Source organism: Prionailurus viverrinus, chromosome B3 (assembly GCF_022837055.1).
Source record: "Prionailurus viverrinus isolate Anna chromosome B3, UM_Priviv_1.0, whole genome shotgun sequence".
Taxonomy (NCBI): domain Eukaryota; kingdom Metazoa; phylum Chordata; class Mammalia; order Carnivora; family Felidae; genus Prionailurus; species Prionailurus viverrinus.
Genome location: NC_062566.1, coordinates 94,814,080 through 94,838,747, shown reverse-complemented (window position 1 = coordinate 94,838,747; position 24,668 = coordinate 94,814,080). Strand labels below are relative to the sequence as shown.

Below are 24,668 nucleotides of genomic sequence, written 5' to 3'. Positions count from 1 at the left end.
AGAACATTTGCTCCACATCTTATCCAAATTTAGCCATTCCAGTGGGTATATGTTGGTATCTCACTGTGGTATATAATTTGTATTTCCCTGATGACCAGTGAAGTTAATGTGTTTTAAATGTGTTTATTGGCCATTCGTATATTTCTTTGATGAAGTCAATCTGGTCAAATCTCTTGCCCATTTTTAAATTAGGTTGTTTGTCTTTTTATTATTTAGTGATAAAACGTCTGCATATATCTGAAGACATTCTTTGACAGACATATGAATTGTGAATTTTTTTTCCCATTTTGTGATTTACCTTTGCATTTTCTCATGCTGTCTTTCGAAGTGAAGTTTTTGACAGCACCATTCCTTGGAACATGGTAGGCATATCTGTTTACAAATAAGCTTTGCCAGTGAGTGCAGTAAACATCTCTTAAAATGTAATGCCAAGGTAAATCACGTTGTCTATTCCACAGTGATTGATAATGCTTCTGTGGCAAAGAGTCCCGGGGATTATCAAGCATAAGATTCACCAATGATATATCTCCCCAAATTTTGTGCTATCAGGAGTTTCTGCCTCAGGACCACCTTCATTCCTTTCCTTTCTTTCTAATACTTCTCCACAGAAAGTCTTCTTTATTTCACAAGATGAGTCAGCAATGAGTACAAACGCTATTTCATTGCAGTGTAAGGGTCATCATGACCTCCTTGTTGCATTGTAAAAGTAATTTAAAAGTTGAGTCTGTTCTAGATTTTAGGAATAGAAATCTCTGATACATTGACCCAGAAAGCTCAAACCTCTCCTTGCCTCTCAAAATCAGAACTCAATGAGTTTGTCCTTTCTTTTAAAAAAACTAGTGGCCTGTGTTTTGTTCACGTATTTTAGAAAATATTTGTTAAAATGTACTGTATCCCAAGCATTGTGTCAGAAAGGCAAGAAATATCTAGAGTACCACGTATCAACTCTTTTAGTTTAGACTTAGTAGAACAACGAGCCATCTTGAGGACAGGAATCTTATTCATTCTCCTGTGCTCAGTGCTTAGCACATAGGTATTTATTAATGTAGTTAATATATGAATGATTGTATATATGCATGAACAAATGAAGCATCACAGAGAGTTGCCTTGCCTTAGTTTCCTATGTTTTCTATAATGGGAAAGCTATATAACTAAATAGCCACAGCCACTCAGGGGAAAACGATGCTATGGTAGCAATAAAATAATCCAGATCTCCCAGTAACATCCTAGCTAGGAAGCCAATTATGATTCAGAGTAAGATTTCTATCATTTTGATTCCTAATGGTTAAAATTTCCCAAAGTGGGGGAAAATACATGGGACCTCAGAAATGAGCAGGGTCACAAGGAAATTAGTTTCTTCCTAGATTAGATCAGAGATAAGATTAATAATAATAAGAAAATTGACTACCACTATAACACATAATATTTCATACAGTTTATAAAACAGTTTCATATACATTTTCTTACTGGATTCTTACAATACTCCTGGGAAGTAGCCACAAGGGGTATGAGTATTAGTACATCCTCATCATACAGAGTTGGAAATGAGGTTCAGAGAATGAAAGTGTCTTGCCCAACATTTTATAAAGCTACTTAACAGCAAAGTGGACTAGCTGGATTCTAAAATTCTTCTTTGCTACCCTTGGAGGATGACGCCCTTACTTGACTGGGTGCCATGGGTGGTAGTTTACATCTAAGTGTACATTTCTCTTCTCCTCTTGAATTTTAAATAATATCCCTTTTGTGTGTCATGAGATGAGATAAATTATCCTTACTATAGTGTATCTTTATGGTACACTCTGCACAGTATTAAAGAAAACTCCATTTTGAAAACAAAGCTGTATCAAAAGAAAACTCAATTTTGAAAATGAAGCTGCATCAAAACTTTGTTTTCAAAATGGAGTTTTCTTGAAACAAAGCTGCATATAATTCCATAGGAATGAGCCCCTTGGAAGTCATGACTCTGTGAACCCTCAAATTCCTTTTTCTATACAAACCCTATTTTATAAGTAGTTAGCTAGAGCATGAAGACATGATTTTTTTCTTTTACACAGATGAAACCTCCATAATTGTTTTTATGTGCTACTTGTCCAAGAGAAACTCCATAGCTGAGGCACATCTATTCAGAAATCTCATTGCCTTGATATGCTTGGAGGAACAATGGGGCTTGATACTTGTAGACAGGAACTTGGGAGGAAGGACCACAGAGCTACTCATCACCTCTGTTCAATCCTCCAAGGAACAAAGCGAGGCAGTACTGTGAGCTATCACATCAAGTCATATTGGAAACCCAGCTTGCATTTGGAGAATGATCTTCAATGGCAAGTATGGCCGTGGCTTGACATTAATATTGTAGCAGGATTACATTTTTAGACCATTGCTTTGCAGAATGTCAAGTGTTTTTGTCTCTGCCTCCTTCAATGACAATGGTGTAATTGTAGGCTTTGTAATGGGCTGAAGGAAGGAAAACTCAACTTTGTTCAGGATCAGGGCTGGGTCATTGGACAAAATTTGAGATTCTATCATCCCCACAAATAGTTGAGAGCTATGACCAAGAAAAACACAATTTAATCTCTCTTTCTTCAACAGCTATATTTCTACATTCTCATTGGCCTCTACAAAAGCTACATGAAGGATAAGCAGTTCTCTTTATTAATGCTTCATTAAGAATTTTTATGTCTATGTGACAAGTGGTATATTCTTTGCTCAGAATAAAGTACTTTAGAGACTTGATTCCAGCTGGTCTGGATTAGAAAACTCATTAATGCTGTTAGCATGGCTGACAGCAAGCTCCTCAGGGGAGAGATATGGCCTTATATGTATGGAAACAGTCAAACTGGATTGGTCAACTTTTATAAATAAACCATTGGAAAATGTAATTTAGAGAGAGGAGTACATCAGTTACAGATTGTTTCCTTAATTGTGCCTGTTATTTCCCAGTTTCAAATTTTAGGCATTTTTCATGACAAAAATAATAACTAAAGTATCCAACAAAGCTCATCATTCAGTCTTTCATACCACAACATCCGTAATGACAATGGGAATTGTCATTAAATGACATTATGATTCAGAGGCAAAATAACAAGATCCTTTATAGTTAAGGCAATTGATAGCCACCTTGACCAAGTTCTAAATTTAAATCACCATCTCTTGATTCAAAGATTGGCATTAGGTTAAAACAGACAAGGGATTGTTTCCAGTGGAGAAGATTAAAATGCAATTATAAATACATCTATCTTCCTTTGCCCAGGGACTCTCCATCCCATAATACCATTTGCATAATGGGTTACTTTGTTTGTTCCCTTTTAAATGTTAAATTTGGAACATTTTATTCTAAGTGCCATGAAAAAATAAACACATGAAGTTCTAAACCCACAGCTTTTCATATTTATCTGAGACTAAGAATATGTCCATTTTGTCTGTATTTAGGGAAGCACAAGTACTTTCTCATTTTTTAACACACCCAAGATGACAAGGATCTAAAGAGTTATGAATATAGACAAATGAAAGTATTTCACCTCATTCTCAAAGACACACACACACACACACACACACACACACACACACACTCCCTCATCCTTACTCTGCTTCTTTCTGAAGGCATCTGGAGGCTCCAGTTTGTTTCTGTGTTGGCTTCCGACTGCCCTACTCCCTTCCCTTCTCTGATGTCTTCTATTCTTGAACTGTATTCCTGAGTGGACACTTGAATCAGTGCACGCCTGCACTCTTTCCTTCTGCTGGTCCCCAGTGTAAGTGGACCTGCCCTATGTCTAATTGCCTGGATGGCAAAGGGCTAGCCTAAAACCCAGTCCTTGCAAATAGATAATCTATTATTCAACTCAAGTGGAACACATTTTGCTTTTTAAGAGGGTATCTTGATGCATAATAGCCAAGGTTAGTCCTTAGAGGAGGGAATTCACAGCACAAGGTTGACCAGTGGTCAAATCTTTGGCAGGAGGAGAAACTCCCATCTTCTCCCAGATGTGAGCACCTTCCCCTCTCCTGGGTACAGCCTGGCTCAGGGCTAGATGAAGTTAAGATGCTGTTTAGAGCAGTGGTCAGAACTGTGACCTCCCAGAAGGTTAGAAAGAGCCCTTTGCCTTACTACAGTAACTATTTGCAGCATCTCAGCCTGCTGACGTTTGAAACTGCTGGTCTAAAGCTTCTCACATTCTATTCGTATTAGCAACTGGCTTTTCCTGGATTCAAACTTCACTGCCTAGGCTCCCAGTAAAGAGATTTTATGCTATTTAATGGTAAAATTCAGCTTCCCTGATGGGTTTCCTCAACACAGCTACTGGAGTAGCCAGGGGATGGGTCTCCTTGGAAACAGCAGTAGCAACTCAGCTATTCTGTCTCCTGACAACAATCTCTCTGCATCATTGGCTGCCTATTTCATGCAGCCGGTGTCCTGACTGGAACTGAACACTGAAGACCATGCAGTAAGGAGGAGCAAATGTGTTATTAAGGTCAAGACAGGTGGTGGAAGGTAGGCCCAGGTGATAGTGGAGATTCTGCCAAACCAAGCCACTGTGTCCAGGGAACATGGATAGTTCCATCCAGGGTTCCAACAGATGGGGGCACCAAGTGTTCTAGAAGTGGGGGCCCAACAGGTAGGCAGAGCCCAGCCATGGGGAATTTGGACAGCACATATATTGAAGTTCAAGCAGTTAGGCAGTGGTGCATCAAAAGATGGAGAACAGAGGCCCTGCTACTGGGCAAAGGGCCTAGTTAGAGATAGGCAGGCCTGAGGGGTAGAAGGAGACTAAGGTATGTCCCAGAACGAGCAGTCAGAAACGGGACAAAGGCAGAGCTAAGATTTGGATTATGGGAACAGGGGTGGGGAGGAGTGCCCTGGAATATGGGACCAAGGTCAGAGCTCCATTATGAAAACTGGAGCACTGAAGGAAGGGACTAAATGAGGGAAAGTGTGAGGTATGGCTCCGTTTCTATTTTGTAGCATAATCTAAGAAAAGAGGCATAACTAAGTTCTAGGATGTGGGGTAGGGACACGACCATGGTTGAATCAAAGGGTCAGGAACTCCGGGGTATGCATGAAAACTCTATCAGTTAATGAGAGAAAAAAAGCTTAGAAAAAAAAAGTATTGGGGCACCCAGGTGGCTCAGTCAGTTAAGCACCCAACTCTTGACTTCGGCTCAGGTCATGATCTCATGGATGTTTGATGCAGCCCCACTTGGGGCTCAGTGCTGACAGCACAGAGTCTGCTTGGAATTCTCTCTCTTCCCTCTCTCCCTGCCCCTCCCCCTCTTGTATGCTCACACACACAGTCTCTCTCTCTCAAAATAGATAAATATACTTCAAATAAAAATAGCACCCACAATGATCCTCCCCACATTTTTGCATCTTATACTATTTCCTTTCTCTTCTTGTCATCATAGTCTTAATAACTGTTTGTATTAAATAAACATTTTATCTTAGAAACTGTTGAGAGGGATCACTTTTGAAGAATGTGCTAGGGTGAAGAAGTGCTTTGAGACTGATTCCTCTGTCTCTGTCCAGCTAAATCGTGCTTGGGGGTTGGTTGTCAGGACTGGCTGCATCCGGGGTTAGGCGAGCAGGCAGAGACCTGTGTGGGAAGCAGTCTAAGAGCCCAGAGAAGATGAGCTTCACATTATATCATGTAATCGAGCACACTCTGTGTGACCAGTACAAGGCAGGACACTTAACATACATAATCTAATTTAATCCTGTCAAGGTAAGAATTATTCTTCTCACATACACAAATAAAGCCACTGAGGCTCAGGGAGGTTGTGTAACTTCACTGATATCCCACAGTTGGTTAGTGCCCCATCAGCCTAAGCTCTTTCCATTAGGGGGACTGGGAAAGCTTAAATTGTTTGCTTCCAATCAGGATTACGGAGGAGAGAGGGGCATCAGCTGCAGAAATAAGAGGGCCCAGATGTGAATAAATGAGGAAGGCAGGGGATTAACAGAAGGGTAATAACAGAGGATATCAGATACTCCTGGCCCAAGTCAAAAACTAAACTATTTTAACTGACTGGTACCCAGACCTGACTCTGGATCATTAGAAAAACTCCTAATGATAGATATATGCTCCTTAGTTTAAAAATATAGATTCAGAAAAAATAGATAGTAGATTCAGGAAGTACCTGAGAACATCGATTAAATGAATAGCATGTTTCTAGGAACACAAGAACTTTTGCCTGAATCTTTGCCACCCAGATTACACTGTAAAGCCAGAGCAGCCATTACAAAGAAAGGTCTTGCACAGGTATTTAACATGTGACAGAACTGTGGATTTGGGCTGAGAAGAACAGCCAAAGGAATCAGCTCCTTAGTATTCTCTGATGTGTAATTTACATGATATTTTCTCAAAAAAGGTAGCAGCCACCTAATATGCCAGCTGACAAGAATGGCTACTCTCTTTTCAGGCAACCTGAAAAGAGCCTGTTTGGCTTTCTTCTCTGAGCTCTTTGGCTCTTTTCATCCAGCCTGTTTGGGTCATTGGGACCAAACTTTTAGGCAAGACTGGTCTCAACAAGGAGTGGGTCAGGGTATTGTTCTAGTTCAGAGAAACCTGGAGAGCTTGATAAAATGCAGAGACCCAGGCCCACAGATTCAGGACATTCTTCAGGTGGTTCTGATGCAGATGGTCCTGGAGGTCCACTTTGAAAAAGTGTAGCAGAGGTTCCCTTCACACCACCATGCACTGTGTTTGTCAGAACTGAACTGAACTGGACACTGCTCATTTTGAGAGCACAGGTAGAGAGCCTCCCCATCTGCCTGTGAATGGCTTCTTTTCCAATGCACATCAGTGCTCAGTGTTGGGGAGGAAGAAGAAGCCCTCAAGGTGCTCAGAGGTCAGCAATGCTGTGGTCAATCCCAGGAGACACTGTGGCAGCAAAGACAGGAGCCCTCCCAATGCCACAGACACCTCATCACTGAGCCCCAATCTTTGCTTTCCTTTCATTCTGGTCACATGACTGGAAGTGGGTGAGTTCCAGAAATAAGGGACCAAAGAGGGGGCATACAGGTTGTTCTTCCTCCCAATTTCTCTCCCCCATGGCTACTGGAATCCACTCATTTGTGTTGCAGCCTGAAGACTGCTGTTCTTTTTATCCTTCTTGACAAAAATGAAACATTACACCAGTTGGAGGAGGAGGAGGTTGTGACTTTCTTGCATGAGCCCGCTTTAAGGACAAGGAGTTGCTGAGACAGAAAATTCCCCAGTGGCCGGCTCAAAAGATGATATGACATTGTCTCCTGGGGACACAGTGATTTGCGGCAGCATTTCAGCAACCCAAAATAAACCATCACTCTGCACAAGGGGTGACAAGCTTAATGTCTACACTCTTCATCATAATTCTGGGAGCAGAATTCCCAGACTCTAGGTTAAACCCCTTTCACTTTGGCCAAAAAACCTGGAGCAGGAACATGGGAGAGATCGTAAGATAATTGTCCTTTGGAGGAGCACCTTTCATCTGAGGATTTCCAAGTGCTTTATAAATATTAATTAAATTGCAACAATGCCTTAGTATGCACAATTATTATCCATCTACCACCCCCAGCTCCATACCAGCCCCTTAAAGATGAGGCCCTTGAAGAATAGCATGGCTAGTGTCTAAACCATTTAGCGTCTGAGCTTATCACAGAGGCAAAACCCAAAATTCAAGGTTCTTCAATTCTAGAACTACATTAAAGAGAACTAACGTGATTCAAAGGACCATATGAGTCCTATGCATATATACTGTGAAGTACTATTACTAGAAGAGAAGAATAAAATATGTATGCTGAATTTATCATTTAATTAGAAGAACTACTCTATTAGTCCTAGCTTTTTTTTTTTTAAATTTTTTTTTCAACGTTTTTATTTATTTTTGGGACAGAGAGAGACAGAGCATGAACGGGGGAGGGGCAGAGAGAGAGGGAGACACAGAATCAGAAACAGGCTCCAGGCTCCGAGCCATCAGCCCAGAGCCCGACGCGGGGCTCGAACTCACGGACCGCGAGATCGTGACCTGGCTGAAGTGGACGCTTAACCGACTGCGCCACCCAGGCGCCCCATTCCTAGCTTTTAACCTAGCTTTTTCCCTTCTAAGGGAAAAGATTCTTTCTTTTCTTTCTGTTTCAATTTTTTCCACCTATGAAACGGTGATACGATGGGGTTTTCTTATCGCTCGTATTATCCTATCGCTTTATCATAAGCATTGATGGCTTATCAAGAGAGGTGTTCTACAACCTACAAAAAGTATTCACATTTCCAATTAATGGCACGCTCTGTGCCAATTAATGGCAATACAATTAATTCATAAGCCAAGCCAATCCAATTGACGGCACACCTTCACAATTTGAAATGCGTTACCCTGATCCATCACCCAACCCCAAAGAATATTCATGATCAATTCAAAGCTGTTACTCACATTATCAGAATTACCTTCTTCTTCATATTAGTTCACGGCCACTGGCCTGTATGATACTATGATACTGTCTTATTTGAGTCAGTCACAATCTTTTTTTTTTTTTTTTTGGAAAGCTGGTACTAAAACCACCACCAAGATTAAAAGTAAAACAAAAACAAAACAAAACCCAGAAACCAAAACAAACAAACAAAAAAACTATAAAGACCAAATACTGTCAGTGATTCTAAAATCACAAGGAAATAATGCATGCTGCTTGCGGTATGTCAATGAGAAATCTTTCTACAGAGTTTTCTTTTATGAGGCAAGTGAGAAACATCTACAAAGGAAGCCAATTGGCTAGAGCAAAAATCTGTAGTCATAAAATATTCTTAGATCTTTTGGAAATCATTAATAATATCTTAGGAAAACATAGAGAAACCAGTTCCTGAAAAAAAAAAAAATATATATATATATATATATAAATATATAAAATGGGAATAATGAGCTAAGGGCAAACAGCTGCACAAAAACAGGCACGAACAGTATTTGTTTCACACTCGACAGCCTACGATGTATTTCCATGCAATGTCTTGTTTGATGCTCTGAACAACCAGATGTGTTAGGAGCACAAAGAAAACAAGTGACCTGCCTCAGGTTGGTAACTTGGGGAATGAGCCCTGGAGTCAGAAAAATGGGTCCAAATCCTCCTTCTGCTACTCCCTAGCTGTGTGACCTTGGTCAGTCACCCGCCTCTAAGGCCTCAGCCTTCCCTCAGGGTTGTTGGGAGAATTAAATGAGATACTGCACATAAAAAGCTCAGCACAGATCCTGGCACATCACAGAGAATGCACTCAATATATGTTAGTGCATATCACATGTCACAACAGTTTCCCTACCCAGCCACAAAGCTGATTAAAAACAAACAACATACAGGGGCGCCTGGATGGCTTAGTCTGTTAAGCATCTGACTCTTGATTTCAGCTCAGGTCATGGCCTTGTGATTCATAGTTTCAAGCCCCGTGTTGGGCTCCAGGCTCACACTGCAGAGCCTGTTTGGGATTCTCTCTCTCTCCCCTTCTCTCTGCCCCTCCCTGGCTCATGTTTACATACTCCCTGTCTCTGTCTCTGTCTCTGTCTCTCTCTCTCTCTCTCTCAAAATAAATAAACTTTAATAAATAATAAAATCATTAAAAAAATCCAACTTTTCTAAGCCAGTATATCCAAATGAAACACTATCTTCCCACATGGCCACTTTGGGCGCTATGTCTGACTCCAACGTTAACTCTGTTTTCACAAAATAATTTTGGCCCGACTCTGTTAGGAACATCCTTAGTGCTTGTTTAAAATATACACACATATGTGTATTGTTATTGGTGGCAAATCTTGGTCCTTCTGGAGTGATTTTTTTTTTTCATTTAGAATTTGTCACTTAGAGCCAAATCTAATGAAGAAGGAACATAATCAACAGGGAACAAAATTAAAGTGTACAGATTGATTGTATGCATGTGTGTGTGTGTGCATGTGTGCACCTTGTAAATTACCCCTAAAGGCAATCCCAAATGAGGACTTGTATAAACATGGTGAAAAATGGTGCACAGTGATGTTAAGTGCATAACTTCCTGAACTCATTACTTGAAGGCTGTCCTTCACCTAATTTTGACTTTTTAAATACGATCTAACATACAGATCTCATTCTTTTATTGTTACACATGAGCTGTTGGCCTCTACTCACTTTTCCAGGTAGGGAACGCTGGGAAGAAAGAAAGGAAAAGACCCAGGATAGAAGAAAGGGGGTGGGAGGAGAGAGAAAGGCCAAGAGTTAAAGGACACGTTGAGGCAGGGAAAATCAAATAAGCTTAGAAACAGCACAGAGGAATCAACCTTGTAGGCAAGAGATGTTAATTACACTTTGCTTTTTAAGACATAACTCATGCTACTCTTTGTTTTGTGAAGCAGGGAGAGTGCGTATAATGGGCTGCAATAAACTTTCCAATTAAGGCTAAATCATTTTTTTTTAACTTGTTTACTTATCTTGAGAGCACGAGAGAGAGAGAGAGAGAGAGAGAGAGAGAGAGAGGGGCAGAGAGAGAAGGAGAGAGAGAGAGAATCCCAAGCAGGTTCCACACTGTCAGCGCAGAACCCAACATGGGGTTTGAACCTACGAATCAAACTGAGTCAAAACCAAGAGTCAGATGCTTAACCAACTGAGCCACCCGCCCTAAGGCTAAATCATTCTTTTAATTCTGTTTTGAGAAAATGTGTTATTAAAATACTTTAGGCTTTTGAAAAATGGAACCATTTCTTAGGCCATTTACTGTACTTTTTCGTTTATATTCTGGATGATCGCTTACCACCTGTTCACTTCTTTGCTCTTGTCTCCTCGAGGCTCCTGGACAAGCAGGGGCTTGTGGGAAAGGAAGGAAGCACGAAGAACTCTCTTATGTGAATAACGTGATTAACAGAAAGTATAAAAGAGGCTTCTTCCCCTATTCACAAAGCAGATTTTCTTCAGAAGCTGGCAGAGCTCCCAGACAATTTGCTCTGGGACAGACACTGCCTAAACTGCTGCCAGTGCCGCCTCTGGGGCCCTTGGGATTGATGAGTTGGGGTGGCCACAGGGAGGGAGCAGAGAAGAGGCAACACCAGGCAGGGCCAGCCTGGGTCACCCAGTGGGAGACAGAGCTGTGAGCACAGAGCAGGCGCTGTGCTGTCTCGTCCACTCACTGCCCAGGCCTTCTGGCACTGAAACAGCAACAGGAAGGGCTGGGGGGCTGCAGAGGGGAGAAGCTGGCTCCAGGGTCCAAGATGGAGCCTGAGGGGTCAATGCTCACAACGTAGGGGAAGGAGTAGCAAAGGAGGAGCTGGCTCCCACCTGTGTGCCCCAAGGGCTCAGGCCTGATCAAGGTGCACAGACCAGCTTGGAAGGCAGAGTAACCCTATTCCCAGGCACCTAGAAAATAGTGTCTCCTGACTTCCTGCCTGGCACAGGGGTCTGACCAAGCAGCCAGTGGGTCTGGGGAATGATCTCGTGTCAAATGTAGCTGCCACACTCCCGGATCCTGTATTCACCATTGTCACCACGGCAATGCCCAGCCCACCCCTTTCAGCTCCCCCTGGGTGGTATTTTCAACAAACACTTGCTCTGAAGTACTTCTAATTGAATTGGAAATTAGTAGGCGTTCTGTGATCTGAAATGTGTTGGTGGGGAAAGGAGAGGAAGGTCATTGGCTTCCAAAGCTATTGCCTGCTTCCCTGCTAGGTTTTAGCTCAGCCAGATCTGATTTCTGATGAGATTTCTAAAAATTATTTTCCTCTGTAGTAGGATTTTATTTATTTTTTAAATGTTTATTCTATTTATTTTGAGAGAGACAGAGAGAGAGACACAGAGAGAGAATCCCAAGCAGGCCCTGCTCTGTCATGGGGGGAGCCCAAAGTAGGGCTCAATCTCTTGAACCTTGAGCGGTGACCTGAGCCTAAAGCAAGCATGGGATGCTTAACTGACTGAACCACCCAGGTGCCCCTTCCTTACAGTAGAACTTTAGAAAGGTTTAAGGCCATGAATTATTCAGGGTCACTAACTGATTTGCCTCCTTCTTCGCCCCCCCCCCCAACACCTTCCAAATATCCTCAAAAGGATTCTTGACTAGCTAGGATATTAACAGAAAAGGTAGGGACATATTTGCCTCTCCGTTGCCTTAAATGTCCACCGGCCAGGCTGCCCTGAGGCTACCAAGGAGCTGGGAACTGGCAGTCAGCTGGCCTGCCATCTTCTGCTTTCTCTGTTCTTTCTACTAATGGAATAACTTAAGGGGGGGGGGGCGGGGGCAGTGTGCATGTGTATGTGTGTGCACACGTACTTCAACCAGTTTTCAAAATTCAGAAAATATAGAAACATGTGAATACCACCAACTCAAAATAACCACAGTTGACGTGACAGTACATACCCTCATGATTTTTTTCGAATGCAGTATTTTGAAGTGAGATTACAGTATGCATATATTTTTATAAACAACTTTTTTCACTCCACGGCAGGTCACACATATGATCCTTCCATGTTAATAAGTACAGGTTCATGTTATCATTTTAATGGCTGCTTAATAATCCAGGATAAAAATGTGCTGTAGTTTCTTTAATCAATTGCTTATAGTTTGACATTTCAGATGTCACTATGTTATTGCTGATAGAAATAAGGATCTTTACATAAACATTACCAAATCCTTGTCAGATCACTCGCTTAAGATGGATTCTTCAAAATGGAGCTGCTGGGTCAAATTCCATCATCTTTAAAAGCTTTGATGCATCCTGTCAAAATTCTCCTACAGGAATCCTTGACCAATATTCCATCCTTCCAACAGCAAAGGGAGCTGTCCATTCTCCTCGTCCACCCTGGAGGCAGGGCATAAGGAGTGTGGTTCATCTTTTCTAGTCTGAGGGTTGTAAATGATTGTCTCATTTGCGGTGTTAATCTGATGTTCAGTGTTTTCTCTTCTCCCTCTGGCACCTCCGTCATGGCATGGAGCTCTTTTCCCACCAGCATCTCTTTCACTCAACAACAGACATTAATAGAGCACTTCCTGTGTGTAGGCACCTACTCGACATCCATGCTACAGAAGTGGCAAGGTCTAGGGTGCTCTGGGGAAGGAGGGGGTGGCTGGGGGAGCAGGAGAGAGCTTCACAGAGGAGGTGCTATTGATGCCAGGTTTAAGGGAATGGTGGAAAATGTCATTTAATGCAGAAGACAGAGCATAAGCACAATCAAAGACCTGTGCTCCAGTGAGGCCGGGGGATAGGATGGGTGGGGTGCCTGACTGAGACAGCCTCCACATACTACACTATGGAGTTCAGATTTTATTCTGTGGCAACAGCAGGTAATTAAAGGACGGGTTTTGAGGGGCAAATAGTGATAAGATTTATATATAGAAAGCTAATTCTGGCAGTGGTGTGAAGGAGGAAACAAAAAAAGAGGTAGAGGACGAAAGACCAATTAAATGGCTGTTGCAATCGTCTGTATGAAGAAGCTCAGAGTTAGAAAGAAGTCACGGGCAGAGCAGAGAAGCGGGTGAGATAAAATTTTCAGGACTGGTGACTGGGGTGGGGGGAGTTGAGGAGAAATTCAGGAAAACTTGGAGCAGAGAAGGTGTGAGTTGGCGCAAAAACGAAGAGACGGATTCAATTTTGAACACGTTCCATTTAAGGTCTACTGGACTTTAGATGGATATATCCAAGGGAAATTGTTATTGCCAATATGGATTTGGGACTCTGGAGAAGGGCTGTGGCTGTGGATGGACGTAGATTCGGGAACCATTAGCACTCTGAATCCACACATCAGTTGGCAGGAGCCCTTTCCCTACCTTGCAACCAGGCCTTCCACCCTGTATTCTGGTCTTTATCCTTATGTCTGACCCGTGAGCCCCATTGCCTGCGCTCAGAGGTGCCCAGTTTGCCACGAGAAAGAATGGATCTAAGGTAGCCAGCTCACATAAAATTTTGAAGATTAAGAAGTCTATCTTATGGTGCCATTGATATGCTTTTTTAAAGGGGGTATTTGTCTAACACAAAGAAATCACCCCCTATTAGTGTGGCAAATGAGTGGGAGATGTTTGAGGGACAAAAAGCCTTTCTGAGCTCTCTCGAGTCATACCCATGAAGTTCCACCCACCCCTGCCTCTGGGTCGGGGGCTCTGTTTCCTTGCTGGAGATCCCAAATGCAAAAAATAAAAATAAAAAAAGCCAAACCAAATAAAACACTGTCAGCTGCTGGAAGAACCATTCATAACCACTGGAGTTTGCCTGAAGACAGAGCTCTGCAACCTGAGACCCGCTCGTAGGAGCCAGGTTTAAACACCAGGACCTAAAGAGGAACAAGGGGTGTGGCGCCATGCCTTTGGCTGCTTGGCTTCTCGGCTAGGATTTGAACAGCTCAATTAAACGGACTGGCAGCTGCCGTGTCAATTTCAATAAAAACATAACACAACAAATCTGGGTAATGTGAGCCTGCTCGGCTCCCTTCAGCATCTTAATAAATCTTTACGTGGAAAGACAAAAAGTGCTTTTGAGAGTCATGCTGAGGTAGAAACGTGAGCATCAGCTCCAGCTCCCATTTTTCAGCAGCTCATCGCCAGACCAGGACAACCTTACTCTGACCTGACCAGAAATGCCTTTTGTTTTGTTTTGTTTTAATCCTGTCTCCTTTTCTCACTGGCTCCCTTCAAACCCTCTTTTCTGGGTATGTCAAATCAAAAGTGGCTCCTGATATCTGGTAACGCAGTTCTGGCTGGGCCCACAGAACCAGGAACTATCCATTCTGCATACTGTTTCAAAACAGTCACATTCCATCTTGTGGTGTATCAGGAAGGAGTCTGCAACAGAAGCACCTAACTTACCAAAACCAGCAAATGAACAAATAAAACCTCTACTACTTCAATAAAAAGGACTTAACTAGAAAGGAGATAACGTAATTTAAGCAATATTTGCTCCATAAGGAAGTATCACTGTTGCGGGTTGCCTGACTTTCCTCTTTCCAAACATGGATATAATTAGCGATGAGTAAAAAAAAAAAATTCCAGGTTTCTTAAACATACCAGGAATCTGAGGTATAGAAAGACAGCACAGACAACATACCTGATTTCCATATGCTCGGTCAGGGAACCAATAATGCAGAACATGGGAATAAATGGCTCCTATCAAGTGCTGAAATTCCACGAGATAAATCATAGCTAATGCTCTAGATTATTTCCTGTTAGAAATGCCTAAAAGGCCATTCATTTAAAATGACGTAAACACCCCAAATGAGAAAGCAAGGCGGAAGGGAACAGGGCATGGAGAGATTCTGAATTTCCATTTCCGATCTCTTATTCAGCAATAGCATGGCTTTCAGCCCAAACTGTTAAGAGTTTTGGGGCAGAGGAAATGATTTATACTATGAAGGAGGAAAAGAAAAGCTCTCTGAAGCATCAGCTTCCTTAATGACAAGCCACCCTGATAAGTTGGCACATTTCCTATAAGTATTCATGGCAAAAATCCCTGCGACATCAGAGATCAAAACAGCTTCCTAATTTAGGCCAACATTTCTGAAACTGCTGACACTTTCGATAGAAATTAACCCAGAAACAGCTCACTTCACTGCTCACTGCATGGGCTTCCAACTCAGGGTGCTCAGGGTGTGTGGCGTTTAAGGGGTGTGTGACTCACACCCCTCTATGTATACGAGGCATCGTCTACGGCCTCCATGTTTTTTCAACCTCACAAATCTTCTTCCTCTGCTACCTGAGGACATCTTAATTACCCAGGCCTTTCTACGTTCACACAAACAAAAACTAATCTAAAAACAGTCGAGTAGCATGGATCTTGCTTCATTCAAATCTGTTTCCTTTACACACACACACTACATCATACTGTTCCTACCTTAGTTTATATCTTTAAGATTTCCCCCATCATTTCCCAAAATGTGTTATCTGGCAAAAGCCTTTAAAGTACAACTCCAGTAACATGTGGGCAGATTTTTAAAAACATGATTGTAAATGTGAGCTGCTTCTTTTTCTCACCCTACAAACTTGGCACCTTCATATATCGTAAATCTTGCAGTGGCAGCAGCAGACCCAGAGCGACTCCACTCTGTTGGGACCTGTGTGTTCGCCACCAGCATGAGAGGAGCCGTGCCAAGGTATTCTGAGAAGCATGCTCTCTGGACAGTGTTCCAGCCAATATTTCACAACACATCAGAATATTTTCAATCTAACAAGCTCAGCTCAGAGAGGAGAATCCAGTGAGATCAACTAGGAAAAAAAAAAAAATACCTCCCTACACATCTGCCCTGATTGGGAAAGCTGGTTGCCAGAGAAAAGAGTTCTAGAAGAACAGTTTATGCAGAATACCCAAAGGACTAAACGCCTGAAAAGATCGTACACAGACTCTGACGTGTCGCCCTGCCCTCTTCTGCACTCCAGGCCTCATTTTCCACCCTTGCACTGTCTCTTCTGCCTTCTCTGAACGGAGACAGCTGTGGGACAGCGATTACGAGCATGGCCCCGAGAGCCAGGCTGCCTGGACTCAGGCCCCGGTTCCGCCTCTAATTTGCTGCATGACCTTGGCTGTTAACTAGTTTCTCTGTTACTCATTTCCTCATCTGTAAAATGGACTACTTGGAGGATGAAATGAGCTAACATAGTTAAAGCTTTTTGCACATCGTCTGACATATAACATAACCTGTCTGCTCAACTCTTTGCTCCCGATTAGACCACCAATGCAGCAAGCATGGATGGATCTTTCCAAACATAAGGTACAAGCAACTTTGGAACCCAGTTCCCAGGTATCTGCCCGTGAGACCTTAAGTGTTTATGTACAAATTACCTCATGTAATCCATAAGATACCTGGAAGAGATAGCATGGCAGGCCTTATACAAGTTATTCCTCAACCAATCGTGCCTTCCAAGACCGTGCGCTTATGTAGTTTCCTCCCACGTTGACTCTGGACTTGGTCGTGGGCTTACTCTGGCCAGTGCAATCAGCAAAACTGAGATTCTTAGAGGTTACATAAGTGCTTTCACGTTAAAGCTTGGACCCTCAGAGCACGGCCGCTACCGTGTGACAAAGCCTAGCCTCCTAAAGGATGAAAGAGCACATGGAGCCAGTGAGGCCCAGCTGGCCCAGCTGAGCCCAGCCACCAATCTTCAAGATCTTCAAACTGAAGGTAACTGCATGAATAAGCCCAGGTAATACCAGCAATTAAACTAGCCTGTCAACTCACAGAAGCATGGAGAAACAATAATCTGTTGTTTTCATTCGCTACGTTTTAGGGTTATTTGTTACTCTACTGTGACTAAAACAGAACCTGGTGAGGAGGACGCTGCCGAACAAAGACTTATAACATGTGGTATTGCCTTTGGGACCAGATGGCGGGGAGAGGCTGGAAGGGCAGTGAGGAAATTGGTTTTGGAGGCTGGGAAACGGGCAGCCCTTCTTGCTGAAACAATCAGCAAAACTGTCATCTGTAGTAATTTGTAAGGTTAGAAAATAGATTTAATCAATTTATTGGTCTGGCTAAAGAGACTTCTGGGCAGAATGCTTAAAGCACCAGTGGATATTTTAGCCTTGCACAATAAGGTACAAGGAAAGAGAGTTAAAGCCAGAACCCATGTTTGCAAACAGAAAACTGAGAAGAAAGAAGGGAGGTTCAGGATTTGCTATGTTAGAAAGTTCCTCTTTCCACTCTCTCCAGCTGGCAAAGGATTCTCAAAGGAAGAGATGGTCTCAGAGTAAAGACTGATCAAAGATAGGGTGTAAGACCCTTAATTAAGACCTCGAAAACACTTTAGGAAGTGCTGAGAGGGCCCTCTCAACTAGACAAAGGGCTTCTAAGATTCATAGGAGCCTAATCCCAAAATAGCTCTGAGTAATCAAGCTGGGCTGCCCAATATAGCCACATGTAGCTATTGGGCACTTGAAATGTGGCTAGTCTGAATTAAGCTGTGCTATAAGCATAAAATATATACTGGATTTCAAAAACCTAGCATTAAAAAATGTAAAATATCTTATTACTAACATAAAGTTGCAACAATATTTTGATTATAGTGAGTTAAAAAATTTATCACTAAAATTAATTTCACTTGTTTTGTTTTTACTGTTATTTAAATTGTGGGTCTTCTCTTAGAATTAGACAAAACCCCACATATGTAGTTCATTCACATTTGTGGTTTGTACTGTATTTTAATCAGCATTACTGTAGAGGCCAGTCCCCAAAAGAATTGTGGATAATGGAATGAACAATAATGAGATACATAGACAACCCATAGTTCTTTTTTTAAGTTTATTTATTTTGAGAGAGAGAAAGAGAGAGAGAGAGTAAGCATGCAAGGGGGGAGGGGCAGAGAGAGAGGGTGAGATAGAATCCCAGCCTCCCACAGAGGCTGACACTGTGCTATAAACAGGGAGCCCCTATGTGGGGCTCAACCCCACAAACCGTGAAATCATGACCTGAGCTGAAATCAAGAATTGGATGCTCAACCAACTGAGCTACCCAGGTGCCCCAAGATCACAGACTTTGAGCTTGATGTGGTCATTGGATGAGACTACGGGGGTCCTGGGAGAGAGGAGTGTATTTTACATATTATGGGAGAAATTGAAATAATTATGGCCAGAAGCTGGGCTTGATGGATTAAATATAACCACACACTATTTACAAATCGTCTTGTTAAGAAGCAGTTTATTTCTCCCACCCTTTGAATTTGGGCTGGCCTTTTTATTTGCTTTGTCCAACAGAATGTGGAAGAAGTGATGTTGTGTAACTTTCGAGCCCAGGCCTCAAGAGGCTTTACAGCTTCTATTTTTGTCTGACTGGTACTGGGAGAATTCCATACTGTGATAAAGCCCACATTGAAAGGCCATATGGAGAGTTCTAGCAACCCCAGCTGTTCCATCAATTCCTATTTGTGGCCCCAAACACGAGGGTATCACTCTTATTTGGGGGGTGGTTTGTTCTGCAGCAATGGATAACTGATGTCTATTTACAGTCTAACAGGGAGCAAAGAGTTGAGCAGATGGTTCAGGTTTCCAGGCAGAGGTGTGACTTGGGACTCCACCACAAGTAGAATGCTGTCACCACCATGTTCTTCATTACATGGGCTTCTCCAGAGTGCTGCTCACAGCATGGTAGCTGGTATCTCCCAGAGTGAGTGATCCAAGAAATGGAGAAAGTGACCAAAATGAAAGCCATAACATCTTTTATAACCTAATATCAGAGTCAACATCCCATCACTTATCCAGTGTTCTACTGGGCACACAGACCAACTCTGATAGGTTGTGGGAGGGGACCACACCGGGCGCTAATATCAGGAGGCAGGGATCATTAGGAGCCATCTTGAAGGCTGGCTACCACATAAACCAATAAATGAATACGTGTATTTCACACGCTTGAAGAATTCGCAAGAGGCTAATTTTCCCATATCCTCTATTATTCTCTGACCTATTTATTCACCATGGGTTCTTTAATATTTCTCTTTACTTCTCATTTCATTCCATACCTGTTATTCCCCTCTCCAACTTTGTTAGGCCATGGAACATGGCATTTCACGTCTTTATTACTCTGACTGGAGGCTTGTGTGGTTAGCGGGCTCAGTGTCAGTCTTCAGGTAGAAGGCTCAGTGATGAGAAGAAAGACACTCGAAGATTAGTACTCCCAAAACTTTTGGAGAGGAGAACTAGAAATAAATTCAGCTCAATAAAGAGCAGGCCAGCCTGGAATTGGAGGAAAATGAGTCCTTGTGTTTGTTGCTGGTGACAATGTGAGGTTTCTGACGAAAGCAGTCTGGCAATTTTTCATAAGAGCTATAAAATTTGTTATACTATTTGACTCAGCAATTTCCTTATTGGAGACCACACACTCCAAAAGGAAAAGCAAAAGGAAGAAATGAACTTGTATTCTTTGGACCATCTCAACTGCTCAATAACAAGGAATCAGCTTGAGTAACAGAACAGAAAACTGTCTCAGTGTAAGTGATAAGTATTTAATTTCATTAACATTGACCTGCATTTCTGAAATAAAATTATGTGAGAAACACAGAGTAGGGCATATGTAAGTAAACACATTACTAAGATCAAGGTTTGGAAAACCAAAAGTGATACAAATAGATTACTCTTCATTAGGATCTTGGGGGTTAAAATTTTTCACCTGAACACCATTTCTCAGCTGTCTGAGATGAATAGGAGATGAGCAAAGGCTTAATAGCAGCTGATTTCCATTAACCCAAGCAGTACCCTCTGAATCTAGTTTCCTCATCTACCAAATAGGTATCACATACCTAAATCCCAGGATCATGAAGATCTGAGTGTACTCTGTCCACTGGGAAAGGCTGTAGAACCCAGGTGACATGGTGAAGGCAGTATGGGATAAGGGAATATGTGAATTCTGCCCCACCTTTGTATTACACTTCCATCTACAGTAGCTTAACTTTTTTGAATCTTGAGCTTCTTCAACTGTAAATGGGCCTTCCTACCTTCCTAGGTTCCATCAGGATTAAATATCATATCATGTGTATAGAGACCAGTGGAATATGTAGCACATAGTAGGTGTTCAATTAATATTAGTCCTCTTCCTTTTTGCCGCCCCAGACCTCCAATGCTTTCATTCTCTTCAAATACATACAATAGGGGAAACAGTTGGAAACTGGAAATAAGCAAGTTAAGGCCAAATTTCAAAGAAGGTGATACTTCACTAGCTCATTGCCAAGTCACACAATAAAAATAGTCTGCAAGAAGTCTAAGGGGATGGGGTTTTGATGCACTGCTTGAGTTAACCAAAGGGCCGTCCAATAGGCTTGGTGCAGGGGCTGATCGGAACCCTTCTTTGGCTTTGGTCTCATTGGACAAGATCCATATTGTAGAAGAGTTTGCCTAAATGCTGAAAACAGGAAGGGGCTCAAAATGTGAGAGGACCCCTCAGAAATGAGCCTGTGATGTGACTTATGAATTGTGGAGCCCATGGGTAAACAGCCTGGAGACTTTCCAAATTCTTCCTCAGAGTAGTTTCAAAAAGGTACTAGGAGTGGTAATTGACCAAGTAGAGACCATCTCTAAAGGAGAACTCTTTTTGGTTCCAGGTAGGCTCTAGGGAATATATTAGCTGAAATCAAGGAAAGGAAAGAACTTATTACAAACATTCCCTGACGCCTCTTAAGGGCTAACGTCTGTCCCAAAACACCAGCAGAGTGGAACTAGAACATATGCTCCTTTAAAATTAGAGTCAGCCCCAAATAGCAAGGAAAGAACAGGATGCATGGCCTTTGTTTGTAAACAAAGACCAAGATAAATGTTGGTTGCCAGACCTCAAAGGGAGGCATGACAAGCCACTTGTAGAGAAGCCACAGGCAGCCGAGCAATCCCTTTGGTCTCCCTGGTGGTCTCCAGTAGACATTTCCAGAGGCATCACTGCAGAGCAGGAAAGCCAAGAGGGCCAGAGGGCATCTGCCTCAGCACCCTGCTCACTGGTGTGTACTATCTTCCCTTGGCCAGCATTCAAGCTAAATTTGATTGTCACTCTTATCACAGGCTGTCATTAAATGCTGTGGAGTCAGGCACTTAGGTCTGAATTGCAAGCAGTAAGTAAATGGTTAAGCCTCAGTTTCTTTGCCTGTAAAATCGGGATACCAGGGGTCCCCACCTCATAGGTAGTTGTAAAGAACAAATGAGATCAGGTATACAAAGCCTTTAGCACAGCGCCTGGCACACAGGCAGGTCTCACAAATGTTAGGTGCTATTATTATTTTTGTGTTGTACATTTTATCCTCTGCTTTGTTATTTCACTCATGGCAGCATTTCTCACCAGAACTGGGAGACGGGCAGAGCCGAGGGACCACCAGTGACAAACTCAGACCTTTTCCAGAGTGGGGGAATGGTGCTGTTTATAGCAACCAAGAGAAGATGCAGCCATAGGAAAGAAGTGAAAAGGGAGAGCATGTGCTGGTAATGAGGTAATATTTATATCTATCCACCGTGCCTCTGGGTCTGCCTCAAATCAGCTCAGAAGCCAGCTTCCCAAAGCAGAAGAGGGCCCAGGCCTGGCATGTAAGGAGGTTCGATCATATTCGCTGAGGGTCCAGGGCCTGTTGCCAGCTGATGAAGCAGGTCCCCTGAGATACACCCAAAGGGGAAGGGTCCCCACCCATACCCCACCCCTCACTTCCACAGAGTTTCTGGGTGAGAGACTAGCAGGCAAGGCATTGCCCCTGTCTTAGAGCCTGCATGGCTCCAGGCCAAGCTTCCAGTCAAGGATCAGCGCCTCACTTACCCAGAAAACAGGAGTCACAAACAGAGCACAAATCTCATAGTAGTGCTCTACTATTCCTTGGCCTCAGAGAACTGGATTTTAGGAAGCTCAGGAGGAAGTTTCTTTTTGACAGGGTGTCATTTCAACTGGAAGACAATATATATTTTTCTAGCAGACCGATACATAAGCAGTTCAGGTAACCAGGCCACCTGAACAGTCCAGTGATAAGTAATTGCACTAAACTCTGTGGTTGTCTGTTTGTTGGTGACACTAACAAGAGGTGGGCAAAAGTTACTGAAGAGGAAACTGAGCATGACACATATAGTCCTGAGCCCAGCACAGTGCCCAGAACACAAAAGGTGCTGTTTGCAGAATAAGTGGTTACTGAGGTGCATTTAAAATAAGCCAGGCTCCAACCCAGTACGTGAGGAAAGTATCTCCTCCCTTTTTCCATCTCTCTCCCTCTCCCCTCCCCACCACCCAGCAAACAAGAAACACTTGGTCATTCACAAGCGTTTTCTCAGAGAATTGATTCTTTGGTTGCTGACTCACAAACTCAGTTTGTTTTTAAAAAGTAGACCTGGGGCGCCTGGGTGGCTCAGTTGGTTAAGCGGCTGACTTCGGCTCAGGTCATGATCTCGTGGTCTGTGAGTTCGAGCCCCACGTCGGGCTCTGTCCTGACAGCTCAGAGCCTGGAGCCTGTTTCAGATTCTGTGTCTCCCTCTCTCTGACCCTCCCCCGTTCATGCTCTGTCTCTCTCTGTCTCAAAAATAAATAAACATTTAAAAAAATTAAAAAAAATAAAAAGTAGACCTAAAAATTCTCATAAAACTCCATTTTGTTCCTTTCCATATTCCCTTTATTACTTCCTCCTATCACACACACATCATATTTTACTTTTACAACACTTGGGAACTGGTTATGACAAACTCTGTAACAGCTCATCATGTTCACTTTATGGTTTCTTGTCTACTTTTACTAAGTTATATTCCTTATAAAGAAGTGCATGACCCCCAAATACATGAAAGCCTTTTGCTGTGATCCAGAGGGTGAGCAAGTAACTGTACTAATGCAACTGACACCTATTCAATATTTCTCACACTCCTAATAACTTCCTCCTAAAAAATGCATGGTGTTGTCTTCTAAGAAGTCAACAGATGGGCTCTTGGAAAACTTAGAATAGGAATGCATCAAAAGGGGCCTATCTTCCAGTCAGATCATCATCTGTGCTTTTGTGAGTGTTCTTACCAAAGGTGATTGTGTGTCTGGAGTACAGGATACATACACCTGTAAATATGCACACTGCAAGTGAAAATCTAGAGAACACAGATGCTGTCTAATTCATCAAGACATGAGTTTCTTCCTGGCACTGACCACGATGTCTACTATAGGGAACAACCCAAGGCACCGCTTGCCTCCAAAAGAAATCCCGAGACAGGTTCTCCAGCCAGCAGAACCAATCCTCCCACTAGTCGAGGGTGGTTTACACATGGAAATCATATTATTTAAATCTTTTGGTGATTCTACTATGCCTAATACACGGACATGTCACATCAAATCTGCCTTAAAATTATATTTTATGTAAAACAAAAGGTAAGAACAACCGTTCGTTTCTTACCTGCTGCTGTAGTTACCAGAAACCAGGCTGCTGCTCTTCTAATGGGGCAGACTCCAGGATTTAATCTTCAGCTCCCTCCCCTGGAACCAGAAGCATCGAAAGAAAACTTTCAACTGCTATGAGCAAGCAGACAATTTACTTCCAGCCAATTCTTTCTTATTCCCATGGCTTGCCGACTGTGAAAGCGGGGTGCCTAAGAAAGGATGTCTGGGGAGAAAGGGATCGAATTGAGAGAAAGGAGAAGAAAGAGTCCTCAAAGCAAGAGTTGGTTCAGCCAATATACGTCCTTCAAGGAGAGGAAAGCCCTCTTTTTTCAGCTTTAATTTCTCATAGAAGATCTGCCACTACATTACTCACAGGTAATTGCTACATTGCCCCTTCACAAACAGCAGACATACTTTTTGGGCGAGCCTCCAGATTTGTGATGCATGCCTGTACCTGTCCACAGGGATATCACGGTGCCTGGGAAAATTGGGAGGGCAACAGCCCGCCCAAAGGGAGGACCCAGTCTAGACTATTAATCAAGCTCTTGGGATAATATATGCCACAAACTAAGATCAGAGGCTGGTGTGAGCCCCTCTGTCCACAGGGCACCCACCTCACTCATGGGATCACCTGGTTAGGGCTCGAACTTCTCCCAAGTAGATCAGCAGCTACACTCTGTCAAGCTTTGACTTGTTTCCCCAACGAGGGAAGGAGTAGCAAGGATTACTATCACAGAAGGAATGTGGTTTTCTTACTCTGGGCAGTTAATGGAGGAGCCTCAAAGATGATAGACGTACAATTACAATTCCTTTAAGTTTCATATCATGAAATGCAGTGTTTAAAAAGGCATTTCAATGGCAATCAAGTGTCATAGAAGCTTCGTGTTTGATTCATTCCTGGTTTTCCAGAAGGTGGAGATAACAC

The 24,668-nt window shown here is 42.7% G+C and overlaps 1 protein-coding gene across 7 annotated transcripts in view; it reads right to left on the bottom strand.

Moving 5' to 3' along the window:
* The window catches only part of FRMD6 (FERM domain containing 6), a 329,953-nt gene that overhangs the window by 220,610 nt on the left and 84,675 nt on the right, over positions 1-24,668 (bottom strand). For 4 of the 7 annotated variants that reach the window (XM_047862033.1, XM_047862042.1, XM_047862039.1 and 1 more), the window contains exon 2: positions 23,760-23,839. The exons of 1 other annotated variant lie outside the window; for it this stretch is intronic. The gene's annotated coding sequence lies outside the window, so the exon portion shown is untranslated. Of the gene's footprint in view, positions 1-23,759; positions 23,840-24,116; positions 24,133-24,357; positions 24,374-24,668 lie in introns of those variants that run through there. 2 more of the 7 variants (XM_047862037.1, XM_047862035.1) reach the window with 2 other exon arrangements.